This window comes from Bufo gargarizans, chromosome 6 (genome assembly GCF_014858855.1).
Source record: "Bufo gargarizans isolate SCDJY-AF-19 chromosome 6, ASM1485885v1, whole genome shotgun sequence".
NCBI classification, from domain to species: domain Eukaryota; kingdom Metazoa; phylum Chordata; class Amphibia; order Anura; family Bufonidae; genus Bufo; species Bufo gargarizans.
In genome coordinates this window covers 151,565,611-151,588,263 of record NC_058085.1, presented here as the reverse complement: position 1 = coordinate 151,588,263, position 22,653 = coordinate 151,565,611, and the positions used below count along the sequence as shown (strand labels likewise).

At 49.7% G+C, this 22,653-nt stretch overlaps 1 protein-coding gene across 2 annotated transcripts in view; it reads right to left on the bottom strand.

Annotated features, from left to right (window-relative positions):
* LOC122940929 (peroxisomal N(1)-acetyl-spermine/spermidine oxidase-like) overlaps positions 1-22,653 on the bottom strand; it is a 110,905-nt gene that overhangs the window by 31,911 nt on the left and 56,341 nt on the right. The window lies entirely within an intron of this gene.

The following is a 22,653-nucleotide window of genomic DNA, read 5'->3' as shown; positions in this document are numbered from 1 at the left end:
TTGTGCAGCGCTGTACCCTAACTCTTCACCGTGGTTCTGGGCACCGTGCTCATCTGTGATCTCTACTGGGCTCCCTGCTCACAATCGCCCTTACAGCACACACCACGTGCAGTAGCCGGGCCAGAATACTTCAGCCACATCAGTGTCACCACCGCGACAGCATCGCCTGACCAAGTATAATAGCAAAGCCACAGCGCTTCAGCCAAAACTAATTCATATCTGGCAAATCATTGTACTACATTGTTAGTAAAAGTGACCGAGGAGCATTAATCGAATAGCAAACATCCAGCTGCAGCACACCAGACTTGATAAAGGGGTCATGCGCACCCCGAAACGCTTTGTCTCTCAATAAACCTGTACTTTTGAAATCCGGCTGTGATTTGCGCCTCACGTCCACCAGCTCGCCAGACCACAAAAGTCGTGACGGGCACCGTCATTATTTCTAGTAATAAACCACGTGGCGACTTGGCCCTCTCTCTAGGTTCTTTTGGACACGGCAGCTCCAACCTGATATCTTCATCACGGTTGCACCAAATTCGGTGCAACCTAAACAGGTGAGCATCACATATTCACCATAATTTAAGGACGCTTAATCATCTTTATTTATTTACCCTATGAGTGCCTTTCTCATCCTGTGGCCACATCTTCTCATCTTGGTCAAACCTATGAAGGAAAGTTTACTTATCTGCTTCCTGATACTGGCTCCCCGTTCCTCCCTCTCCTGGCCTGGGCTGCTCAGCTGTGCTCCCTCACTGTAAACATCCACAGCCAATCACTGGTTGCAGTGGTGTCTTATACCCCTTGTGTCATGTGACCATTTGCCATAATGTAAGTGGAGCAGGCCACCCATTTGCTGCGGGTAGTGTCAAACAGGATGTTTACAGTGAGGGAGCACAGCTGAGCAGCCCAGGCCAGGAGAGGGAGGAACGGGGAGCCAGTATCAGGAAGCAGATAAGTAATCTTTCCTTCATAGGTTTGACCAAGGGGGAGGCTTGCAAAAAATCCCCCCAAACTTGCACATCCCCTGTATTGGAATTAAAGTAAAATAGTGCATATCTTGATTTAAAGGGGTTCTCCGGGAATTTAAAATGTCCGCCAGCAACCTGTTCTAGAACGTGAGGAGGGTGGGGGAGGAGACAGGTCCTCAGTACACACTACACTACTCTACAATAGATGCCTATGATATGCCATCATGGCTAAGCAGCCTGACAGGAAAACTCACCAATATGTAGTTATATGCGTGTAGTGTGTAATGAGGCCCCACCCCTTACTCCTAGGCAGCTCTGCAAGTGGTGGCAACCAGCCCTACTCACATTCTAGGACAGGTTGCTGGCAGACATTTTTATCATTCCTGGAGAACCTCTACAATAAACAGCAGGATCAGCCCTAACAGGTATTATGCCTAGGGTCCTACTGGAAGATGTTCCTAATGAAAAACTTAAAGGGTTTATCCAATTCCTATAATGTGCTCCTGAATGCCCGGGCCCCTCATATGCGTTATACTTACCCCACTCCCGGCCACCGCTGCATCTCCCAGTCATGCTGTCACGGGTGATGGGGAGGGGATAACACCAAATGACACACAGAAGGAATAGACTGGAGTCTAGGCCTCAAAGCTAAAGGAGAGGGATGGTGACCTCCTAGGAATCCATAGACCTCTCCCTGACTCCTGCCAGTATATAGTGTATACCCTGAAGGTGTAAATACCCATACACCGGAAGCTAGGCCCTGAAGAACCTGGAAGTCCCTAGGAATTGTGGCAGGGAATGAGACTACTGGTTCCTTACCAGATGAAGGAACCAGCATCTGCCTGAGGCCTAGACAACAACACACACAAGTGGACAACAAAATGCAAGACAAAATGCACTTAGCTTAAAGCAGAATGGAGGAGCAGGAGATCCAAAGGAACAACACACCAACTCAACTAACTCCAGCAGGAAATATCAACCGCAAGGTAAGCAGTGTGAGTCAGAACTAAATAGCTCCAGTAATGACCACCAGCTGCATCAGACAAGAGGTATGGTCATACCAAACACATCACTGCAAGGAGAAAACAGAGAGACTGTCAGATACCTTCACAGGCCTACAGTCTCTCCGATCTTCTCACCTCTGTCATGGGAGGGACCGTGACACATGCGGATCAAAACACCTGGTGATGGGGGGTGGAGGATCGGCCAATAGCAGACCATGACGGAGACAAACCTCCCTATCATCACACACAATGCTAGGAAGGCTCGGCCCCGTTGGGGCCTGCTATTGGCTGCTTCCCCTTTTGGCTGGATGTTTTAATCTCCGCAATAAGGAGATGCAGCGGAGTCCATGTGGGCATCAGGAGCAACGCTGGTGCCCGGGAATGTGGTAAGTATAATCTATATAAGCAGCCCGGGCATTAGGGGGGGACATTATAGGGGTTGGATAACCCTTTTATATTAACCCCTTAAGGACTCAGCCCTATTTCACCTTAAGGACTTGGCCATTTTTTGCAAATCTGACCAGTGTCACTTTAAGTGCTGATAACTTTAAAACGCTTTTACTTACCCAGGCCGTTCTGAGATAGTTTTTTCATCACATATTGTACTTCATGACACTGATAAAATTGGGTAAAAAAAGTTAATTTTTTTGCCAAAAAAAATACCAAATTTACCCAACATTTGGAAAAATTAGCAAATTTCAAAGTTTCAGTTTCTCTACTTCTGTAATACATAGTAATACTAATTGACTGGAGGGCCAGATGTGTCGAGCAGGCCTACTAAATCCCAAAAAAATTGTAGAAAGTACTGGTCCCATAGGACAGAGGGATAAAACTTAACATTTATTTTAGATCAAACTAAGATTAAAGACAAGAGAGGAGAAGCCTCTAGACAAAACAAATAACAAAACAGCCCAGGAGGCAGACAATAATACAACAAGCAGTGTGATCAAAGATTTGAAAAAGAAGCAGGAACGCTCTCACCCGTTTTGTTGTTCAGGATGTCTCGTGGAGAGGACTGGGGGTGACGAACGGTCCTTGAAAGCTTCTCAATCACACACAAATAATAGATCGGCCCCTTTTAGGATGGTTGGAGGCAAGGTGGTTAGCCCTAGGCAACCCTAAGAGGGGGGGCAGGGGCTATTATGCCCTACCTATCTATACGGGGACTTACCCCGCAAGGAGCGTCCCCGTCCGGATGCCTGTCCCTGTGGGGACAGAAACCCTAGTAGTCCCTAATAGATGCTCCCTACGTGTCACGTTTCAGTTCGTTCACAGAATATCATCAGGGGAGATGAATGGTACACACAGGGCTATGGATTGGGCCTGTGTGACCAAAGAGACCAAGAAGGTGTTTTTCTAAAAAATGGGTCGAATGCCTAAAGGAGTGTGAGGCCAGTCAGGCTAAGACACACAAGGCATGACCATAATGGACGTGTTATCTAGAATAGATGCACCAATGGGTGCCAACTATGTAATAACAGTGGGCCTCAGGGACGATCAATCCAGGGGCGGGCTGTCGGCAGAGTACACTTACCGCTCTGTGTCTTAAATACAGTCCGATGCCGCCGGGTTATCTTGCCGCTTCCTGCTTCCGGTCACGCGACTTGGTGAGTAAGGTGTCACGTGCTCGGTGGAACGCCGGAAGTGAGCGTGCGTTCCAGCACGACGCGGCCCGTGAAGCGCGTCGCCAGGAGATGACGACACACGACATGTGAAGAATCACATGACCAGAAACTGGTCACGGGGCGCGCCGGGCCGAAAAGAACGCCCACCAACGCCGCCCCAAGCAGGGAGCAACCAGTGTATTGGCAAGTGGCGGGACGGAGTATGGGCAACCTAATTGGGCACAACAGTCATTGTAACAATTAGATGCCGAGTGGATCCAGGGTTCTGGGGATCCATAGTAACGCTTCATATATATGAAATAAATACTAAACTATTAGAGGCAAATTAAATTACAGCAAGGCCATAGAGACAGTATGACCGGCCCAAAGAAAAGAGAGAGAAATGAAAGGATGTTGGGAAATCAAATGAAACAGCTAAAATTGAGCTGTTCATTTAATCCCATTGGGGCCATTGTCTTTAGATAGTAAATCCAGCGCAATTCGCGCTGCAGTATGGCGCGGTCCCAGTCTCCTCCACGTTTGGGGGGTGGGACATGATCAATGCCCATCACAGTGATGCGGGCTTTCCCATTGTGTTGTTGGTGAACATGATTGGCGACCGGAGTGTCTTTAGCTTTGGTGATGTCGCCAAGATGTTCACCGACACGTCTGCGTAGTTCCCGGATAGTTTTTCCTACATATCCCTTGCCGCATTCACATGACAGCAAATAAATGACACCACGACTCCTGCAGTTGATGAAATGGTGTATAAGGTACGTTTTCCCTGTCACCGTGCTCATAAAGTCTTTGCCGGTTTTTAAATACGGACAGGCGATACATCCACTGCATCTAAAACATCCCTTAATGCCAGATTTGAGCCAAGCTGAGCCTGATAAAGAAGGTGGGGGGGTGAATTCGCTCGACACTAATGTATCGCGGAGGCTCCGTCCTCGGCGGTAAGTAACATGAGGATAATCTCCCACCACTTCCTTTAAATCGGGGTCAAGTTGTAGAATGCCCCAGTTTTTTTGGAGAATGTGTCTGACTTCACCGGCAGCCCTATCAAAAGTCATGATCGGTCGGATGATGTTAGAGGGTGGCGTAGTGCAGGGTTTAGGAACAAGGAGGGATGTTCTATCTGCGTGTAATGCACACTCAAAGGCTCTCCTTAGAACCTTGTCAGGATAACCACGTTGGAGAAACCTGGTGCGTAAATCGGCAGCCTGTCTGACAAATTCTCTTTTTGAGGAGCAATTGCGCCTAATTCTGAGATATTGCCCCTTGGGAATACCTCGCTTAAGTGGGAGGGGGTGACTACTCTCCCACCTAAGCAGGGCATTGGTGGACGTCGGTTTACGGTAGATCGACGTCTCCAGAGCGCCATCAGGTGTGTGGGAGATGAGGACATCAAGAAATGGCAACGTGGTGCCCCCAACCTCACAAGTGAAGTGCATACCGATCTGGTTGTTATTAAACATCTTCACCAGCGAACGGAACGAGGCGCCGTTCCCATTCCAAATGATGAAGATGTCATCAATGTACCGCGCCCACATGCCAATCTGGTCCAGGAGACTAGAACATTCATCCCTAAAGACCAGAGTCTCCTCCCACCAGCCCAGGAACAAGTTAGCGTACGACGGGGCACAGGAACACCCCATCGCGGTGCCCCTGAGCTGGTGGTAGAGTCTCCCGTTGAATGAAAAGACATTGGTGGTCAGAATAAATTCAAGAAGGGAGAGGACAAATTGGCTGTGGGCGCGGTACTGACAACCACGGGTGCTGAGAAAATGCTCAACTGCCTTCATTCCCAGGTTGTGCGGAATGTTGGAGTAGAGGGCCTCCACGTCGATGCTAGTCAGTAGGCCAGCATTATCGACGTGAATGCCCTCCAGTTGTTTGAGCAGGTGTGTGGTGTCTCGGGTATAGGATGGTAACGAGGTCACAAAGGGTGCCAATACACGATCCACATAGATCCCTGCGTTTTGTGATAGGTTTCCTACTCCGGATACTATGGGGCGCCCTTTCAGGGGACGTATCCCCTTGTGCAGTTTAGGCAAACAATAGAATGTTGCCAGACGTGGATGAGTGGGCAACATGAATTTATACTCATCCTCGGAAATGATGGATACAGTTCTGGCTTCGTCAAGAATACTTTTAAGTTCGAGTCTGTGTCTATTTAATGGATTAGCAGAGAGGACCTCGTACGTGGATGAATCCCTCAGCAGGGCCTCACACATATCCGTGTATTGACCGTGGTCCATGACCACCGTATTACCTCCTTTATCGGACGGCTTGATTACTATAGAGCGGTCAGTCTCCAGGCTAGCTACAGCGGTGGCATGGGCTCGGTCAATATTGGAATGGAAGGTGGGACGTAAGTTCTCAATCTCTTGTGAGACCGTGCTGAAGAAGACATCCACGCACGACAATTCACCCAGGTTGGGAGGCATCCTATTGCTTTTTAGTTTAAGGTTAGTGAAAGGTCCCTGGCCCTCTAACTTGTCGAATTCTCCGTCCAGTCCGTACAGCAGGCGAACGTCCGCTAAAATATCCAGGGGTATGCCTAACTCACGGCACTGTTTTTTATCCTGGAGCTTATAGAATTTGTGCCAGCGGAGCTTCCTGACGAATAGATTAAGATCTTTAAACGTTTCAAACAAGTTAAAGGAGGGGGTTGGCACAAAAGAGAGGCCTAATTGTAGTACCTCTATCTCAGTGGGACTGAGATTACGGGATGAGAGGTTAACTACCTGGGGACCTCTAGGTTCTGAGTTTGTTGCAGGCGGTTCCGTAGTGGGTATATCTGCTGAGGGGTTGGTGGACCTTGGTATTGACCTGTCCCTCCTAAAAAACGAGAGTTGGGGGTACCTTGATATTGTCCCCGTCCTCGTGAATTTCCCCTCTGGCGCCCACGTCGGTTACCACCCCGTGAAGAGGGTCTTGGACCCTTGACTGAATTGTCAGAATCTGAACAGTCGGTGTCTGTGGATGACTGTTCAGTCAAGGCTCCAGTAGGTTCCCTCCTATTGGCAATAGAGGAGTAGACTCTATTATCTTTAAAATCGGCCAAGTCCCTCACAAACTGCCGATGTTTGCGTTCCTTCAGGTGATACTGATATTTTTCAAGAAGGCTCTGAAGTTGTTTTTCTTTATTCGCAAACTCGGTTTCTTGTGAGAATGACTGGGCCGATTCGATACTCGCATTTAGTTTTTTATTTAGAGTCTCGAGGTTGTTTTTCTCCTCTGTGAGCAAAAGACGCATGAGTCTCAAGGAGCTTTCTGTAGCTTCTTTTTCCCATTTACTGAGGAAACCTGGGTTGCGGAATCTCGTTCCTGGTAGGAGTGCAATCCTAAGACCTCGAGGCACAATATTGTGCTTCAGGTAACTTTCTAGGCTTTGCACCTCCCACCAGGAGAGAATTTGGTCCTTATATGTATCGGTGAGTTCTTTGAAGGCTGCATTAAATGACGGAGTATATTTTTTTTGGGAAAATTCTTTTTCTGAAAAAATCTCTCTAGCTTCAGTGAGCCAGTTTTCTGCACTAAACCCAGTAGCAAGAAAACCTGCCATGCCTAGTGTACGGGGTGGAAAATTAATTGACTGGAGGGCCAGATGTGTCGAGCAGGCCTACTAAATATTTGTTTTGTCTAGAGGCTTCTCCTCTCTTGTCTTTAATCTTAGTTTGATCTAAAATAAATGTTAAGTTTTATCCCTCTGTCCTATGGGACCAGTACTTTATACATAGTAATACCCCAAAACATTTTGATGACTTTACATCCCCTATATGTCTACTTCATGTTTGTATCATTTTGGGAATGATATCTTATTTTTTGGGGATGTTACATAGCTTTGAAGTTTAGAAGCAAATTTTTAAATTTTTCAGAAATTTTCCAAATCCCACTTTTTATGGACCAGTTCAGGTTTGAAGTCACTTTGTGAGTCTTACATAATAGAAACCGTCATGGTTTGAATCTCTGTGACAATGGCCACAACCATCTGCCTCCCAGCCAAGCTCTTGAACTAATCCCTGCTTACCTCATTTGCATAGCCAGAGGGGGTTTTACAATTTGCCAATTGAAAGAGATGTCAATATAAATATATGTGATGCATTTAATAAAGAATTTGTCAGTTTGAACTCACATACAGACTGACTGGAGTTAGTTCTGTGAGAATTAAAACGACACGAGCGGTCGTTTGAGGCTGGATCATCAACGGCGGAACCAGCAGATATTGTGGTCACATCAGGGAGTGCCATGAGAGCAGAATAGAGCGAGCAGGGGCTCGTTACATTGGTGGCAGCGGTGGGATTGGCTCTCCAGTTACTGGGACACTCCAAATCACAACGAGGAATGACCAGCTATACAGCCTGCAGGAGAGACACGCTGAAAGATTTAGAGAGCCGAGGAAGGATCGCTGGGACAAAGAACAAACCCACCTTGATCAGTGAGTTAGCTGAGATGGATCAGAGGGATGGTGATGCTGGACCTCGGTCCGTGGAAGACTTGTTTCAGCAACGAGTTAGAGAGCGGTTGGCATTATATGGTGCCAACCCATCCGAGACCGCCATACAGAATGCCATCAGAGACATCCAGCTGCAGGATGAGCGGCAAGAGAGAGAACTAGAGAGACAAGAGCGAGAATTGTAGCGACAACATGAGTAGAGAATGGCGGACATACGGCGATCAGAGACAGCACCTAGAGATACAGCACCTGTCCGTAAGTTGCCCTTTCGCACGTTCAAATTATTTAAGGAAGGAGAGTAGGAAATAGAAGAGTTCCTCCAGGACTTTGAGAGACTGTGCCAGATACATAAAGTGTCGTCCCAAGATCAGGTCGCCTTACTGGCGAGTAACCTAACTGGCAAAGCTGCGGATGCGTATCGGGCCATGGAGGATGAGGACGCCATGGATTATAACCGGGTAAAAGAAGCCCTGCTAGCCCGATTTGCCATTACCCTTGAAGCCAGCCGGATTAAGTTTCAAGAATCCCGGAAACAAGGCAACCTAACATACGTGGAGTGGGCACATCGTCTGCAGTGGAACCTCAAGGGCTGGTTCCAGGGAAGCCATGCTCATACCATAGAGGACATCACCCAGCTAGTTCTCTTAGAGCACTTCTTTGACCACACCCCTCCGATAGTACAGGATTGGGTGCGAGATAAGCGGCCACAGACGGTACAGCAAGCAGCGACTTTGGCCGATGAATATCTGGACTCTCGGACATCCATTGTAGGCCAGCGCTATCCACTACCGTGGCCCAGTGTACCAACCTCGAGCCCAACTCAAGTATCTCAGTGGGCTGCCTCTAGACCCTTAAAACAGATCAAAAAAGATCAAAACCTTCTACAGGGCTTAAGCGCTATACATGTAATCAGACGGGTAATCTGCAGCATTATTGCCCTAACCGATCCCCTAGGTACCAAGAGACTGCCCAGTTATCCAGGTCGGCGACTTATTGCCTCAAGAACGAGGCCAACCCTCTAGATGTTCAGGAAGAGTTTGGTGAGTAGTCAGGGTAGCAGGGGGAAAGGTGCTGCATTTATCCACCGCCAGAGTTCACCTGGATTGGGGCTCAGGGAAGCGACAAGTGCGAGTAGGGATACTCTGTGAGTTACCCGCGGAAGTACTTTTGGGGAATGACTTGGGGCATTTGACTTCTTCATTTGCACCAGAGCCCACCATGGCCGTGACCACCCAAGCCACCTACAAGGCAACTCCACTCCTATGGGGACCCAGGTAAGACCAAATCCCCCCACGTTACCCGACTTGACAACCCCATGTCCTGGGATTCTCCTTCAGACGTTAGGCAAGAAACCCGGAGAGACCCTACTTTAGCGTGCTATCGGGACAGGGCGGGCAATGATCCAGGGGGATTAGGGGAACACAGAATAGAGTGGGAGGGAGGGCTTCTTTATCGGTACACTGAAGGGGTGGGCAACGGGAAGCGCGAGGCCCCCTACAAACAGCTAGTCGTATCCCAGAAGTACAGACAGGAGCTATTGAGGCTGGCCCACGATATCCCCTTAGCCGGACATTTAGGGATAGCTAAGACCCGGAGTCGGTTGTCTCGAGCTTTCTTCTGGCCTAGGTTACATGCAGAGGTACGAGAATACTGCCGAAACTGTGAGACTTGCCAGAGGGTAGGAAAGGCGGGGGATCATCCAAAAGCCTCTCTGCACCCCATGCTGATAATTAGAGAACCCTTTAGCCGGATAGCAGTAGACATTATTGGCCCACTGGCCCGCCCCAGTGCCACTGGGAAGAAGTATATTCTTACAGTGGTGGATTACGTCACCCGCTACCCGGAAGCTATTCCCCTATCCAATATCCAGGCTGACACGGTAGCTGATGCCTTACTGCGGGTGTTTACTAGGGTAGGATTTCCCCAGGAGATATTGTCTGATCAAGGAAATCAGTTCACCGCCGGGCTGACCCAGTAGCTCTGGCGCCTCTGTGGAATTAAAACCCTCCAGAGCGCACCCTACCACCCCCAAACGAACGGTCTGTGCAAGAGATTTAACGGGACCCTAAAACAGCTACTTCGGGCCTTCGTGGAGAGTAGGAAGGATTGGGAGAAATATCTTCCCCACCTACTGTTCGCCTACAGGGAGGTACCTCAAGAGTCCACAGGGTTTTCACCATTTGAGCTGTTGTATGGGCGAAGGGTTAGGGGACCCTTAGACTTAGTGAGGGCCCAGTGGGAAGGGGGAGAGGATCGGGAAGGCCTCCCCATCCTTAGTTACGTCTTGGAACTCAGGGATCGACTGCGGGAACTTACCAAGCTAGTCCATGAGAATATGCAATCAGCCCAGTGTCAGCAGAAAGTTTGGTATGATCGATCTGCTCGGAATCGCACTTTTTGTGTCGGACAGAAAGTCCTAGTACTAAAACCCTTGAAGCTAAATAAATTACAGGCCTCCTGGAAGGGCCCCTACCAGCTGTTAAAACAGCTGTGCGACACCACCTACGTGGTCGCCAGCTGTGCAGACACAAGAATTAAGAGGACATTCCACATCAATATGATGAAGGCCTATCACGAGAGGGCTGAGGCAGTAGCCGCCATATGCGCTCCTGCCACTGGGGACTCTGAATACCTGCTGATGCTGGAGCTTCCTGCAGTCAGTAACCGTTCTGGGGGGGTGGAAGATGCTCAGTTAGGAGATGGGTTAGGACCCCAGGAACAAGAACAGGTCAGGGAATTACTCCAGGACCGGAAAGAGATGTTCTCAACACTCCCTGGATACACTCACTTGGCAGTGCACAAGGTGGAGACCCTCGGGCAGAAGCCCCTGAGACAATCAGCCTATAGGATTCCCGGAGCTGTGCAAGAAGGGATGAGAGCAGAGATTAGGGAGATGCTTGAGTTAGGGGTGATCAAACCATCAGCAAGCCCCTGGGCTTCCCCTGTAGTATTAGTCCCAAAACGGGATGGCACGACCTGATTTTGTGTGGACTATAGGCGACTGAATGACTGTACTGTGACAGACGCCTACCCCATGCCCTGAGTGGACGAATTGTTGGACAAAATAGCTCAGGGACATTATCTGACGACTATTGACCTGTGTAAGGGCTGCTGGCAGATTCCCCTGGAGGCGGACGCCATTCCAAAGTCGGCCTTCATCCCCCCGTTTGGCCTTTACCAGTTCCGGGTAATGCCATTCGGGATGAAAAATGCTCCGGCTACCTTCCAACGCATGATAGATCAACTCCTCGGTGGTCTGCAGGATTTTGCATGCGCATATCTTGATGACATCGCAATCTATAGCCAGACATGGGAGGAGCATCTCAGACACCTGGGCATAGTGCTAGACAGAGTTGCAGGCCTGACCCTGAAGCCAGACAAGTGTAATATCGGGATGTCTGAGGTACAATATTTGGGACATAGAGTGGGATGTGGGAAGCAGAGGCCGGAGCCTGCAAAAATCGAGGCCATCCTAAACTGGCCGGTTCCCAGAACCAAGGCCCAGGTACTTGCATTTTTAGGGACAACCGGGTACTACAGAAAGTTTGTACCCCACTATAGTGACATAGCCAAACCACTGACGGACCTGACCAAAAAGAATCTCCCTAGACAGGTCCTATGGTCCCCGGAGTGCGAAACAGCATTTCAACTGTTGAAAACCACCCTAACACAAGCTCCCATACTGGCGGCACCCGATCCTAACTCACACTTTGTCGTACATACAGACACCTCCAAGTTCGGACTAGGAGCCGTACTAAGTCAAGTTGGCGACGATGGGAAGGAGCACCCGGTGTCGTATCTCAGCCGCAAGTTGTTACCCTGTGAAGTTGGATATGCTGCCGTGGAAAAAGAATGTTTGGCTTTTGTCTGGGCTTTAAAGAAATTGCAGCCCTACGTATGGACGCTCTTTTACCATCATGACGGACCACAATCCCTTGATATGGCTAAACCGGGTGGCAGGAGAGAATGACCGATTACCAAGGTGGAGTGTCACCACCAGACATCTGAGAAGCTCTGACAGAGGTTCTTCAGAACCTCCTGCTTGAGGTTCCTTTTGTTTTGCTTTTGTTTTCTCATCTCGTTAGCCTCTCTCAGCTGTCATGTAGTTGCACTGATTGCATCCCTTTAAATCCCTTCCCATACTGCATCACTTTGCGGTTTATACAACTTCCTGGAGTGTGCTGATGCTAGAAGCTGTTACTACTGCATCCACAAGATAAGTCTGTTTTCTTTATTTCTGTTTGCCTGTGGGCTTGATCCTAGGTGACCCTGACTCCCTCTGTATAAAGTGTAGGGAGCCGGTGGTCGTGTCCCCTCACTATTATAGGGTGTTCAGGTGCATACAGTCGAGGAACGAGGATATGCAATTTTCTACCATTGAGATTTTTGCATAGGCTGAGCAGTAAGGGAGAGAGCTAGGGCTCTTACAGGGCTTACCCTCCTGTTCCTTAGTTTTGGATCAAGTCAGTCGGATCTTCATTTGTGTCTTCTAGTTTTCTGTACACCTTCCGTGACATGGAGCCTGGCTTTGCAACCCTACAATTTCACCATACAATATAGGCCAGGGCCTCAAACAGGAATGCGGATGGATTATCCCGGCAAATGGACCTGGAATCTTAAGACTACTTTTCCAACATCCTCGAGTTGACCCGGTGAGGGTCCCACTGTGGCTGTTGGACTGTTTCCCGGGAGGGGGGGTAATGTCGTGGTTTGAATCTCTGTGACAATGGCCACACCCATCTGCCTCCCAGCCAAGCTCTTGAACTAATCCCTGCTTACCTCATTTGCATAGCCAATCAGAGGGGGTTTTACAATTTGCCAATTGAAAGAGGTGTTCGAACTGTCAATATAAATATATGTGATGCATTTAATAAAGAATTTGTCAGTTTGAACTCACATATAGCCTGACTGGTGTTAGTTCTGTGAGAATTAAAACGACACGAGCGGTCGTTTGAGGCCGGATCATCAACGGCGGAACCAGCAGATATTGTGGTCACATCAGGGAGTGCCGTGAGAGCAGAATAGAGTGAGCAGGGGCTCGTTACAGAAACTATTCAAAAATGACCCCAATCTAGAAACTACACCCCTCAAGGTATTAAATACTGTTTTTACAAACTTTGTTAATCCTTTAGGTCTTCCACAAGACTTCATGGCAAATGCACATAAAATGTAAGAATTTTGATTTTTTGGAAAATTTTCCAATATAATCAGTTTTTTCCTGGAAAAAAAAACAAGGGTTAACTGCCAAACAAAACTCAATATGGGTTGCCCTGATTCTGTAGTTTGCAAAAACACCCCATATGTGGTCGTAAACTACTGTTTGGCCAAACGGGAGAACATAGACTGAGGGGAACCCCATATGGGTTTTGGAAGGCAGATTTTGCAGGACTGGTTTTGTTTATACCATGTCCCATTTGAAGCCACCCGTTGCACCCCTAGAATAGAAATTCCTAAAAAGTGACTCCATCTAAGAAAGTACACCCCTCAAGGTATTCAAAACTGGGTTTACAAACTTGGTTAACCCTTTAGGTGTTCCACAAGAGTTAATGGCAGATGGAGAAACAATTTAGAAATTTCTATTTTTGGGGAAAATTTTCCATTTTAACCCTTACTTTATTACTGGAAAAAATGGGTTAACAACCAAACAAAACTCAATACGAGTTGCCCTGATTCTGTAGTTTGCAGAAACACCCCATATGTGGTTGTAAACTGCTATTTGGCTAAACGGCAGGACATAGAAGAAGGGGAACGCCATATGGTTTTTGGAAGGCAGATTTTGCTGAACTGGTTTATTTACACCATGTACCCTTTCAAGCCCCCTGATGCACCCCTAGAGTAGAAACTCCATAAAAGTGACCCCATCTAGGAAACTATGGGATAAGGTAGTTGTTGTTTTGGGACTATTTTAGGGGTAAATATGATTTTTGGATGCTCTATATTACACTTTTTTGAGGCAAGGTAACAAATTTAAATTCTAAAATTGTTTCTACATTCGCTATTTAGTTTTGTGGAACACCTAAAGGGTTAACAAAGTTTGTAAAGTAACTTTTGAATACCTTGAGGGGTATAGTTTCTTAGATGGGGTCACTTTTTTGGAGTTTCTAGTCTAGGCTACATCAGGGGGGCTTCTAATGGGACATGGTGTCAAAAAAAACAGTCCATCAAAATCTGCCTTCCAGAAACCATATAGAGTTCCCTTAGTTCTATGCCCTGCCGTGTGGCTATATAGCCATTTACTACCACATATGGGGTGTTTCTGCAAACTACAGAATCAGGGCCGTGAATATTTAGTTTTGTTTGGCTGTTAACCCTTGCTTTATTACCGGAAAAAAAGGATTCAAATGGAAATTTTGCAACAAAAAAAAGGGTGTTTTGGCACCATTCTTATTTTATATTTTTAACGCTGTTCAGCCGAGGGGTTTGGTCAAATGTTATTTTTATAGGGCAGATTCTTACGGATGCGGAGATACCCAATATGTCTACATTTTAAAATGTATTTAGATTTTACACTATATTATCATTTTAGGAACCCCAAAAAATTATTTTAGTATCTCCACAGCCTGGGAGTACAGTAGTCGGGATGAGATGGAAGTTTTATTGGCACTAATTGGGGGTGCATATGACATTTTGATCGCTCGCTATTACAGTTTTTGTGATGTTAGGTGACAAAAAATTGCTTTTTTTGCACTTTTTTTTTTTTAACGCTAACGCTGTTCATCCGGGGGGGTTGGGTTACATGTTACTTTTATAGAGAAGATTTTTACATACGCGGCGATGCCCAATATGTATGGCTCTCAGACTTTGGAGACACTAAGCAGGCATCCTCAAACTTCGGCCCTCCAGATGTTGTAAAACTACAATTCCCACTATGCCCTGCTGATGGCTGTAGGTTGTCTGGGCATGCTGGGAGTTATAGTTTTACAACATCTGGAGGGCCACAGTTTGAGGATGCCTGCACTAAAACGAATATTTTTTGGGGGAAAAAAATTGTTTCCGTGTCTCCAAAGTCTGAGAGCCATAGTTTTTTATGTTCTCTAGGGGACTGTTGGGGATTATAAAAATTTAGTACCCCATGGAAGTGTGATACTCCCTGAAGCAATCGATAACGCAGAGGCCCGGATGATCGGGGAACGTGTCGCACTGAGTGGTGGTGACCTTCCGTATCCTCCTACTGTGATACACTCTGCTCTTTTTTGGGGTTCGTCCCTTCTTTCCAGTATGGGGGACCACACCTGGAAAATGTTGGCCAGGGACGATCCGGGCGCCTCCAATTCCCGAGGTACTCCGGCCTGCTCTTTCCTGGTCCGAAAAGATCAGGTCCTTGAGGACTGCCTCATAGAACTGCAGGAATCTCCCTGTGCTGCCAGCGCTTCAGGATAGTACAAAAGAGTTGTACATGGCAACCTGCACCAAGTAGACCGAAACTTTTTTGTACCATGCCCGAGTTTTGCGCATGGCATTATATGGCTTGAGGACTTGATCAGAGAGATCAACTCCTCCCATATACCGATTGTAGTCGACGATACAATCGGGCTTGAGGACCATCGCGCAGAGATGGGGGTGGTGCTGTTACCGTGGATTGTGGACAGCATAAGGACATCCCTCTTGTCCTTATACCTGACCAACAACAGGTTTCCACTGGTAAGAGCACGGGTCTCACCCCTGGGGATAGGAACCTGGAGGGGGTAGGCAGGGAGGCAACGTTGATTTTTCCACATGGTCCCACAAGTGAACGTGGATCTGGGGGCAAAGGGACCTGAACAAGGGAATGCTAGTATAAAAGTTATCCACTGTAGGAGAGTACCTGGGGTGGTAATAGACGGCAGGTACGTGCCACCGGGGGGTCCTGGCACCGGTGGAGTAAGAGCCAGAAAAGTGCATATTGCAGCGGTTATGCTGTTAACACAGCGGATCCGGGCCGGCTCTTATTGGGAGCAGGCAGATATGCGGGCGGGTGCCTGTCTCCCCACGGTCCAGGCCAGGTTTTGCAGGGAAGGGTTAAAAACCTGACCAGCAACAAGGGTGGGGTGTGCAATGTGAAGCTTCTGTGTTCTCTGGCTGTGAGAGTGAGAAGTGGAGGTGAGCTGGGCTGTGTGCTGAGGCCTGTGGAGGACTGTGCAGGATCCTGCAGCTGAACCCAGGAGGGATCCGTGTCCTGTGGCTAGAAGCAAGACCCATGGACTTACTTCACCAAGGAGAAAAAGGTGACATTACTCCTGGCTTTAAATAGACTTTGCTTTATGTGACTGAAACAGGCCTCAAGTAGCCTGCAGCAGGGACTTGCTGTGTTTGAACTATTATTTTGCTGTTGTGTGTGACCACCCTCCCTATGAACTGCACCGTCTTTCACTTGTATGCACCGTGTGAATAAACAAAGCATCGTGTTTTACACCAAGACCATTCTGTGTTGCCTCTATACTGCACTCGCTACCACTGCCTACCAGAGCGGATCCCCACAATTGGTGGCTTCAGCGGGCAAACGGCAGTGAGGCTGAAAATGGTGCTGTTTGGACTGTATGTCACATATTAAGCCAGCAAGTTTTGTGGCTCCAGACAAGATGGAGGAGGCTATTAGACACTTGGTGCAAAGTAATGAGGAGGCTACTCGGAGACATGAGGAAGCCCTGAGAGACCAGCGGCAGTTGAATAGTTTACTGGCCCAGCAACTGGCGACTATGCAGGAGTCCATGCGGGTGTTACAACAACAAGCCGTCCCGGGGGGGACCGCAATCCTACCTGCTGCCCGGGATAAGGTGCGCTCAGCGTTAAGAAAGATGGGCCCCGAAGAGGATATCGAGGCGTTCCTGATGGTCTTCGAACGCACTGCGGAACAAGAAAGGTTACCGGCAGAACAGTGGGTCGAAGTAGTGGCGCCATTTTTAGTGGGAGACGCACAAAAGGCCTACTTCGACCTCAGTCAGGAGGAAGCCAAAAGCTATAAGAGGCTGAAGGGGGAGGTGTTGGCTCGTCTTGGGGTTAATACCTATGTGCGTGCACATCGAGTGTACCGGTGGGCCTTCTCCGAGTCCCGGCCTGCTCGGTCCCAGGCCTATGACCTGTTACACCTGGTAAGAAAATGGCTGCAGCCTGAGACATTGAGCCCCTCGCAGATGGTGGAACGGGTGGTGGTTGATCGTTTGGTGCGCACACTGCCAAGGGCCATACAGCGCTGGGTTGGTCAGGGAGACCCCGGCAACCTGGATCAGTTAGTAAGCCTTGTCGAGAGGTATGTGGCAACCCAGGACTTGGTGCGGGACTCAACGCAGGCGCAGGAATCCCGTCGGGCTCCCTCTCAGGCTAGGGATCCGGAAAAAGGGACCCAACCACAAAGGGGGGGGAAGGCTAGTCCTACTCCAGGGAAGAGAGACCGGGGAGGGACCACGGGGATTCAATGTTGGCACTGCCACGGCCTGGGACATAGGGCAGCGAACTGTCCTCAAACACCTGAACCCATGGATTGCGGGTTCGCTCGCCGGTCCTCTTTCTTTGCCCAGCCTGTATGTACCGCGGATGCCAGGCCGACCACCGATATGCCACCTCTGTGCCAAGTCTTGGTCGATGGGCATCTGATTAATGCTTTGCTGGACTCTGGGAGCCTGGTTACCCTAGTGCATGAGTCCTTAGTGTCTGAGACACTCCCAGAGAAGCAAACCCTGTCCATTGTCTGTATCCATGGGGACCGCCGGGAGTACCCCACTGCCAGGGTTACCATGTCCGTGTTGGGCAAAGAGGTGCAGCATGTCGTCAAAGTGGGACGCCAAATCCCTTATGCCGCCATACTGGGAAGGGATTTTCCTTTGTTCTGGACTCTGTGGAAGAGCAATATGCCTTCCCTTAGGGACAGACGACAATCGGGCCCAGTGCCCGAGGATCCCGATGCAGGGATACCAGCTGTAGGGGTCACCACATCACCCGTAGAGTGTCATCCCGATAGGTTTCCCCTAGAGGTGTTGGCAGGCGAATCCGTGGAAACCCCGTCCATCCCGGACCTGGAGGTATCCCGTGACACGTTCGGGACCGCCCAGCTCCAGGATCCGACATTATTACGGGCGAGGGAAGGGGTGACAGTGGTAAATGGGGTGGCTCAGCACCCAGGGGCCGACTCTGTGTTTCCCCATCTGGCTTTTAACCAGGACCTGCTGTATAGGGTGGACAAAGTGCAGCATGAGGTAGTGGAGCAGCTGGTGGTACCCCAGCCATACCGCCGTGTGGTACTGGACTTGGCCCACTCCCACGTGCTGGGAGGACATTTGGGTGTAAAAAAAAACCCAAGAGCGGATTCTGCAAAGGTTCTATTGGCCCGGGGTTTATGAGGAGGTCAAAAGGTTTTGCCAATCCTGTCCAGTGTGTCAGATGACGAGCCCCCAGCCCCACTATCGCAGTCCCCTAGTACCCATGCCCATCATCGAGGTCCCCTTCGAAAGAATAGGGATGGATCTGGTAGGCCCCATAAACAAGTCGGCCAGAGGGCACCAGCATATCTTGGTGGTCTTAGACTATGCCACCAGATATCCTGAAGCGATCCCACTACGTCATACTTCTGCTAAGCTCATAGCTAAAGAACTCATGGGTATGTTCGCAAGGGTGGGGATTCCAAAAGAGATCCTGACCGACCAGGGGACGCCCTTCATGTCTAAGGTGACGAGGGAGCTCTGCAAGCTTTTAGGGGTTAAACGGTTGCACACGTCCGTATACCATCCTCAGACCGACGGACTAGTGGAACGCTTTAACAAAACCCTAAAAACTATGCTTAAAAGAACCGTAGCCAAAGACGGAAAGGATTGGGACCTGTTGCTGCCGTACGTATTGTTCGCAGTGCGAGAAGTGCCCCAGGCATCTACGGGATTCTCGCCCTTCGAGCTATTATACGGTCGACGGCCAAGAGGGTTGCTGGACATCGCAAAAGAGGCGTGGGAGCAACAGCCCACCCCCCACAAGAGTATTATAGAGCATATAGAAAAGATGCAGGACCGTATAGAGACAGTCCTACCAATCGTCCAGGAACACATGGAAGCCGCCCAACTGGCACAGAGCCGGGTATACAACCGGAGTGCCCAGCTCCGGACATTTAACCCGGGTGACCGGGTACTGGTGCTAGTCCCCACCATTGACAGTAAGTTTTTGGCACGGTGGCAAGGTCCCTACGAGGTGAAAGAGAAGGTAGGGCCAGTGAATTACAAGATATCCCAGCCAGGCCGGCGGAAGCCAGAACAGGTATATCATGTAAATTTACTGAAATCGTGGAGAGATAGGGAGTGTCTCATTGGGGACAGCCCAAGCACTGTGTTGTCTGCGGGGAAGATCCCAGCTCCACCCGAGGTCCGGGAGTGCTCCTCCACAGTAAAGATAGCGAGTGGTCTGTCGACTAAACAAGCTCAGGAAGCCAAAGAGTTGGTGAGTCGAAATAGGGACGTATTCTCTGAGCTTCCTGGTCGAACTTCGGTAGTCAGACATGACATCGTCACCGAGCCCCACGTCAGGGTACGGTTAAAGCCGTATCGTGTACCGGAGGCCCGGCGACAGGCCATTTCAGAAGAAGTAAGGTCCATGTTGAGGTTAGGGGTGATTGAGGAGTCAAGGAGCGAGTGGGCCAGCCCCATAGTCCTCATCCCAAAACCTGACGGTACTCTGCGCTTCTGCAATGACTTTAGAAAGCTCAACGAAGTGTCGAAATTCGATGCCTACCCCATGCCCCGGGTAGACGAGCTCATAGAACGGCTAGGGAAAGCTCGCTATTTCTCGGTCCTCGACCTCACAAAAGGATATTGGCAGGTGCCTCTCACGGAGGCGGCAAAGGAGAAGACTGCCTTTGTCACCCCCGAGGGGTTATTTCAGTACCAAGTTTTGCCCTTTGGCCTACATGGGGCTCCAGCCACCTTCCAGCGATTGATGGACGTCATCCTACGGCCCCATCGTCCATATGCTTCGGCATATCTGGACGACATCATCGTGTTTAGCCAGGACTGGGAGAGTCACCTGCCCAAGGTACAGGCCGTAGTCGATTCACTTAGAAAAGCTGGACTGACGGCCAACCCAAAAAAGTGTTCGCTCGGGTTCGAGGAGGTCCGGTACCTGGGATACGTGATTGGGCGGGGAGTTGTCAAACCCCAGGTAGACAAGGTTGAGGCGATCAAGAGCTGGCCCAGACCTCTTACCACCAAGCAAGTACGTTCGTTCCTAGGGATGATAGGATATTACATGCGCTTTATCCCCAACTTTGCCACAATAGCGGCCCCATTAACAAGACTTTTAAAGGGGAGGAAGACGGTGATGGTCCGCTGGGATGAGCAGGCGGAAGAGGCATTCTCCCGTTTGAAGTCGGCTCTGTGTGGGTCCCCGGTTTTGGTGACACCCGACTTCACACAGGAATTTGTCGTTCAGACGGACGCCTCTGGAGTGGGCCTAGGGGCAGTACTCTCTCAGGAAATCAGTGGGGAGGAACACCCTGTTGTCTTCCTGAGTCGCAAACTCACCCCAGCGGAAACCAGGTACAGTGTGGTAGAGAGAGAATGCCTGGCCATTAAGTGGGCCCTCGAGTCCCTTAGGTACTATCTGTTAGGGAGAAGGTTCCGTCTGGTGACCGACCATTCCCCTCTCCAGTGGATGAGCCGGGCCAAGGAGGGGAGTGCCCGGGTCACCAGATGGCTCTTGTCCCTCCAGAATTTTAAGTTCAGTGTCGAACACAGGGCAGGCCGCTTACAGGGGAATGCCGATGCCCTTTCCCGGGTACACTGTTGTACATGTGTCCAACCCCTCAGGATTGAACAGGGTGTGCAACCCTTCAGGGTTGAACAAAGGGGGGGGATATGTAGGAGAGTACCTGGGGTGGTAATAGACGGCAGGTACGTGCCACCGGGGGTCCTGGCACCGGTGGAGTAAGAGCCAGAAAAGTGCATATTGCAGCGGTTATGCTGTTAACACAGCGGATCCGGGCCGGCTCTTATTGGGAGCAGGCAGATATGCGGGCGGGTGCCTGTCTCCCCACGGTCCAGGCCAGGTTTTGCAGGGAAGGGTTAAAAACCTGACCAGCAACAAGGGTGGGGTGTGCAATGTGAAGCTTCTGTGTTCTCTGGCTGTGAGAGTGAGAAGTGGAGGTGAGCTGGGCTGTGTGCTGAGGCCTGTGGAGGACTGTGCAGGATCCTGCAGCTGAACCCAGGAGGGATCCGTGTCCTGTGGCTAGAAGCAAGACCCATGGACTTACTTCACCAAGGAGAAAAAGGTGACATTACTCCTGGCTTTAAATAGACTTTGCTTTATGTGACTGAAACAGGCCTCAAGTAGCCTGCAGCAGGGACTTGCTGTGTTTGAACTATTATTTTGCTGTTGTGTGTGACCACCCTCCCTATGAACTGCACCGTCTTTCACTTGTATGCACCGTGTGAATAAACAAAGCATCGTGTTTTACACCAAGACCATTCTGTGTTGCCTCTATACTGCACTCGCTACCACTGCCTACCAGAGCGGATCCCCACACCACGTAAAGGAGGTAACCCTTATCTAGCAGTGGGGGGACATTCTGGGGGTTGAATAAGGGAATCTCGCCCCTCGTACACACAAAATTTGTAAGTGTACCCTGAGGTACTCTCACAAATTTTGTATAGCTTCACGCCATACCTCGCCTGCTTAGTGGGAATGTATTGGCGGAAACTGAGTCTTGAACGCAACAAGAGAATCAACCGCGACCTCCCTTCCAGGTACGTAAGCCTGCTCAAATTTGGCCCCGAAGTGATCGATGACCGGCCGTATCTTATACAGACGGTCATGGGCAGGATCACCTCGGGGGGGGGGGGGTATATGCTGCATTATCGAAATAATTTCCGGATGGCCTCAAACCAGGGACGTGTCATGGCCATACTGTAGAGTGGGGTCTGGTAGAGGATGTCCCCACTCCAGTATTGCCTGACACTGGGTTTTTGCACTAGACCCATATGCAGCACGAGGCCCCAAAATGTTCTCACCTCGGCTGCACTGACCGGCGTCCAGCCACCGGGTTTAGCCAAAAATGAGCCTGGGTGCTGAGCAACGAACGGGGGTTGGTGGTGGTGGGGCAAGTGTCTAGGGTCTGAAATCTTAAACAATTTTTTTTTTGGAATAGAAGTGCTTTTTTTTTGTTTTTCCTAGCTAACTTTTCCCTTCTATCCCTGCCTAACGGTGCCTCTCCCTCACTGACCCTAACCTATCTGGAGGGCGATGGGTGCAGGAGGGTGATGAATGCCGATTAGGGGGGGACTCAGGAGCTGGTGCTGGACGGTGCTCGTGCAGAACAGGAAGAGGAGGGGAGAGAGGAGCGCAGGAAGTTTGAATCTCGCGCCTCTCTCCCCTGCACCAATCAGCACCCTGGACAGCAGCATTCAGCACCAGGGCCAGCACCGCCTCTCCAAATCTTTGGACTGTGATTGGTGGTGTGTAAACACGCCACCGATCGCAGTCTTATTCCGGTTCATCGGGTCACCGGAGACCCGAATGGACCGTAAACGCAGCAAACCACAGGTCTGAATTGACCTGCGGTTTTCTGCGATCGCCGATACGGGGGGGGGGGGGTCACATGACCCCCCCTGGCGTTGTGACAGGATAACGGTTGAATGATTTCAGCCGGCATCCTGTTCCGATTAACC